Here is a 6,000-nt window from a genome sequence, read left to right as displayed (position 1 = left end):
CATCAGGTTATGATTGTTAAGAATTTTATTTGCAGTGCCTCGATACTAGTTTGCTCATACATTGATGCTGTCAGCAGTCTCATGTGCTGATGAAAGTAGAAGGAAATGGGTTACTTCAGGCTTACTGTGCTATTGCCATCGACAAAAGGAGGCTCTTAAATATATTGTGCAGATTTTCAATGTGCTAAGACTTCCACAGTGGAGAATTTTCACAACTATCTATTTGCTCTGTTAGCCACAATTTGCTTCTTTTATTGTTACTAAAAGAGACCTTATTTGCATTTTTCCACATTGTGAAATCAACACACTTTACAGACAAAAGCCTTGATAAATACATTTGGATTACATTTAAGGATAATAATTACGGTACCAAACTAAAACTCATGGAAGACAACGGCAAGATCTCCACTCTGTTCATAAAGTTGGCAAGCAAGTTGGCAGAAACACAGGAAACTATTGCCTATCTTAGTTAAATCCCAGAAAGTAAACTTCTTTTTTTTTTTTTAAATGGCTGCCCTGTGTTAAGATAAAGAAATTCAGGTAACTTGATGTTATCTTGCACGTACGATTCAAGTACTCTTGTCCTGTCTTAACTAAGAGCATTTTAAAATTAGGCCACATACAGAGAAGATATGGGTTTTGTAATAAGTGGGATTTATTTTCATTGTATTTCATAATAAAAATTGAAGTTAATTAGCTCATGTAAGAGTTGATACTTTTTCCTCTCTTCTCTGACCATCAGTTCTTAAATATTTTGGTCGCTGTTCCTCTCACAAAAAGCAGCTGTGCTGCTGAAAGAAGGGCCAGGAATTAGAATGGCTGCACACAGGGATCTTAGCCCAGAAGTAACCAAGACAGAAGGGCGCCTAGAAGGGACAGAATGGGTAAAAGAGCACACAAATACAGCACACATGAAACCTAAGCAGGTACAACCATTAGCATAAGAGTTGGCAATGTTATAAAGATGCTTTTCAGATAGGCAATTTATACCCTGGCAGATCTTATTCTGGCTGACTCTTTGTAATGAACCAGAGTTCTTCATCTCAGTAACAGAAACTTGGCTCATCCAAGTCATCCCCAGAACTAGGGGAGTACGAAAGCCAGCAGAGAAGATAAATCCCATATTTGTAGTTACTGCCGAATGATTCTGCTGGAGAATCTGATGCTGGCATCGGCACTCCATAACTCATGGAAAAAGTTACACTTTTCAGCTCTGCCATCTAAGATTAACCTGTATCTAACTCATTTCTTATTCTGTCAGCACTTCTGAAAGCTTTGCTGTGGTAGGAGGCAGGTACTCTTCTCCATAAGGGGCAGCGGACTTTATCATGAACTCTGCTAGCTTCCCTACTTTCCCTGTATGCAAACCATGGCATTGTGGCAACAAGCCGGCATCAGTTAGAACGTTGATGTACAGGTCTAAGAGACACCAGGTTTTTCCCAGAACAGCACAGAAGGCTGTTTGGATCTATTTGGATCCAGAACTCATAGCCAGCTACATGGTTTAAATGGAAATTTAACCGTTATCTAATTCAGTCGAAGTTGACACTCATGTCTTTGAACTGTAGAAGCTGAAGAACTTGTACATGTCCCCTTCTGTTGTCCTTGATACAGTGCTAGTGAAATGTTGGCAGATAACTGGGGGCAATAATCTCCTCAAGTGACAGAGCCCATCTGCCTTGAGGCCTCCTACACTCTTGGGAATTTGGCTGGTGGTTCACAGGCGCTGATAATGGGAGATTCCTCCCCTCTGCTCTTACCAGCAGGAAGTGGTTTATTTATTATATCACAAAATATTTGCTGTACTTCAAGACAAAAGAAGAGGGGTTGTCACTGCTTGCTTTCCAAAAATAACCTTTTCAATCTTATTCCTGTGTAAACAAGTCCTAAAAGGGAGTCTCTAGGTTACATTGCTATGGGTTTGGTCATCTCTTGCTTACTATTTACTTTAATGATGTGGGATCAGGGCCCAAATATCAGCCATTCTGTGCATATCATACCATATTCAAATAATTGCTAAGAATCATGCTTTTTCTTCTCCCCCCACCTGAAAGGTATTTGCACCAGGATAGGAGAGGAATCAGTAAACCATCAATATAGTGAATGGCCTGTCACCAACTGGTTTACATGAAACAATTTTACTTTAATGTAGCAACTCAGGGATTTTAATAATGAACGCGTCCTTTGTAAGTTTCCAGAAAAGGGAAAACTAATACATTTACTATAGAACACTATGGTTTTGTTCTGACAGAGAATTATATCCACTTCGGAATGCTAGCACAAGTTTTACTTATCTTTTTGTTTTTCCCTACAGTTAATGTACAGTTAAAGTGAATTCCTATGCTTCAAATGAGATTAATCTATTTTCAGCTACAAGTACGCAAAACCATATTTGGTGTCACATAGAATAAACAGCAAATCCCCAATTTAGATTTTATAACACCAGTTTAACCTATTACTATGCTATTTATGCTAAACTGAACCATGGTGCAAAATAAGATGTACAGTTAGTTATTAAAAAAAATGGGTCTGTGTTACATTTTCCTTTAAGGAATTAATGTAACATTTTGTATTTTGTTTATTTTCTTTCTTTAAAAGAAAGCAAGAAATTAGCCCAGTAGTCTTCTTGTCTTTGGTAAATTCAGTATTCAAAGTAACAATCCCTTGTTACAAACATTTCCTAGAAAAAAAAAGAAAGCAGCTTCTTGGATTTTATGAAAGTGCAGTCTTTTACTTTATCTCAAAAGCATCTGTAGTGTAAGAGATATGATGCCTCACTTCATTTTTCAAAAAGAATACAGAACATTATATTTTCTTTTTTCACATTACATTGCTCAGAAGCTGATCTTTTCCTTCTGCAGGAAAAGTCTAGTATTCTACACAGTAATATGCTGTTACTGGTCTAACTGGAAGAAATTTATTAAAGCTTGACCAATTTTTAGAGAAAGACTTTTCAATGTGCAAACTGTTCCTTTGTAATAAGTGATCTAATACTGAGTAGCAACATCTAACAAAAAGACAAAACTTGTAAAGCTGAATCCAAACCACAAAAGTTGCCTGATTCAGGATTCAAGAAGCGAGGCTGGTAGTCTCTTAGCATCAACTGGTTCTGTGGACTGTTTTAACTGTCCATTCTGCATTATAACAAGCAGCTGCAGGGGCAGTTTCCAGCATAGCTGTTTGGAAACCATTTCAATATAAGTTTTTCCAGATGTAGGCTCATGTGTGCCAAATGGTCTGGCTCTTCAGTATAAAAAGCTAATTGGCAGCTGAGACTGGTGCTTTAGCAGTAAGCAGCTTTAATCAATGCTCAACTCAAAGAACCTGCCTGAAGAATTGTGATGGTTGTGATTAATTTGGAGTGATACAAAAATGTGTAAAAGCTTTCTCCCCCCAAGTTATTCTTTTCCCCTCCCAGTAACACAAATTGTCTAATAATCTATATAAAGTGAGAAGGATTTCTACTGAGGCTTCAGAAAATGGTTGTTACACCGATAACACATAAAAATTACCCACCAATGCTGTAAGTTTTATATACTTTCCAACACAAGGAAAGGATAGATTACCAGCTATCCAACCAATCAAATTATTTACTGTACAATGAGATGGGATCTTGTGGAATAAATAAATTCTACAAAGGTGCAGCTTACCTACCTGAAAAGCATCTTTGTAATATTGCTAGTTCTCAGGTTTTAGGAATGCTAAACTTTAACTCTTGCTTCCCCTTCAAAGAGACAGATATTTAGCAAAGACTGATCTCTGCACATCACCTTATAATTACCTGAGTTTTGTTGAGTAAAGTCTGACATTGTAGATTATTCTATTATATTACTGCAAACCTGGACTGTATTTAAGGTACCACTTCCTACTGCCGAATTAGAAGAGTAGCTTAAAATACCAAATTGAATAAAAGTTACAGCTTTTCCATTTGCTCACCTAATCTGGGATTCTGGTTATTTTATTAGAGGAGGATTCATGGGGGGAGAGTCAACACATGCATATCTTCTGGTATTCTGTAGCATATTTTACAGTACTAATTTTCAGACTCTTTTTCCTCTTCCTACTTTCTCTCTCTTTAAACCACTGCAGGATCCTTAGACGTATATTATACCATGAACAGTCAGTCAGATGATGAAAAACCATCTGATTTTTCAGATATTGTGCCAGTGATCACATATTAATGTCCATCAATCAGTTACTGCCACTCAGAGTTTCTGGTGTTGCTGATAAATAATTTATTTTAAATATACTGAGTGTTGAAATTAAATCTTGACATTTCGAGCTAGTGGGCTGAAAGCATTCAGATTTCCTCCCACTACAGGAACAGGATCTACCTTTGTATGAAGTATCACTGGCATTTGAAAGATGGATCTCTGAAAACTCGCAACTTTATATCTAACTGGTAACAACAAAATTAAAGGTTAATACTTTATAGTATTGCATTTAAAACCAACCAAAAATTTGGATGAAGCAGGCTCTGCTGTAAGAGTAACTCCCTTTGCCTGGACCAGAATGTATCACCCTTTGGGTCAAGCTCTCACCAAAACCCCTTGCTGAACAGAACCTAGTCTGCATTATCACTGATAGCTAAGTAACAACCAGTATTTCTATAAATGCTCACCACTGTGTAGTCAAAGTCATCTACAATAAATATACTTTACTTCTCAGGATGGGATAGCAACTACAAAGTTCTCTTAATCACACTCCCCTCTCAATGCACAGCTCTAGAGGCAATGTTTTTATGAAAGCTGCAAGGTTTCATGAAATTAACCGTGTCCTTACTTAGTTTTACTGTTACAGAGCTAAATGTATTACTTAGAGTAATTTTCAATACATCTGTATATACTAGTGCAAAATAGATGTATTTGAATTGTGTCTTTATCAGTTTACTCCAGTGTGAGTATAAGAAATGTATATAGTTGAATTATATGCTGTACTACCTTCACTTACAAATCTCATTTGGCACTCACAATAAAAAAAAAGATTGGTAGCAAACTGCTGACATATTCAGAGCAAGTTTTTAATTAGATCTCTTCTTGGCTAAGCATCTTTTTGCATCCTTAGATTCTATGTTCCTTTGCACTTCTCGGGAGGTATTTAGGCACAAGAGTCACACAAATGCCTGATGGAAAAGACAGATGAGTCAAACTGTTGGAAAGCTCCCAGGGCAGCAGTTCAGATAGCTAACTCTTCAGACTTTTTCCTCTGCTAAATGTCAGATGTGTCACCGATTTAACAGCCATTGCCTGAAGAGATTTGATGATGTGCCACCACCACGCCTCTTGATTAATCAAAGCAGCAAGTGAAAAATAAGATAATATGTTCACCTTCAATTTTATTCTTAACTCAAAGTCAGTAATTCTCTTGGTCAACTCCTCTGTTCAAGTGATAATTGCAAATAGTGACAGAGGTGGTCAAACAGCATCTCGTTTTCACAGGATAATGCAATAACATTACACGAATGTAAAGCCAAAATTATGAGAAAAATCAACCAACCAAAAGCAGCAGTTTCCAATTTAAAAGAGAATTTTCCTTTTCACAGAGTTGTATGAAATAGCTGGGTATCTTGCAGGCATACACTCTCTGCAACACAAAATTAAAATGGCAAACAATGCTGACCTGATAAACTACAACCTGTATCTCCCTGCCTATTTTTCAGGGCCATAAAAAAGCTGAGAAAAGATCAAATGAGATCAAACCACTGAAACATCAACCCACCATGACTCTGCTTCTGACTATGGTCCCAAAGCACAACATTACTGACAGGAAACAAGGTCAGTATGCCAGGCTTCTCATTCTTAACAAAAATCAATGAGGTTGTCTTTGCTAGAAAAGAGTAAAAGTTAACACCTACCTTGGTCAAATGCCAGGATCCAAGGAAGACTATGATGCTGGCAACTCCAGGAGTTTCCACTTTCTATGTTGTTTGATACTCTGCCTCTCCCACTACCTGCTGTTGAACTCAGGAACCACTGCTTGTCCACCCATGTTGTGTGTAGT

Source organism: Calidris pugnax, unplaced genomic scaffold (genome assembly GCF_001431845.1).
Source record: "Calidris pugnax isolate Ruff unplaced genomic scaffold, ASM143184v1 scaffold70, whole genome shotgun sequence".
NCBI lineage: Eukaryota > Metazoa > Chordata > Aves > Charadriiformes > Scolopacidae > Calidris > Calidris pugnax.
The sequence above is the reverse complement of the archived record's forward strand: the minus strand, read 5'-3'. Positions refer to the sequence as shown.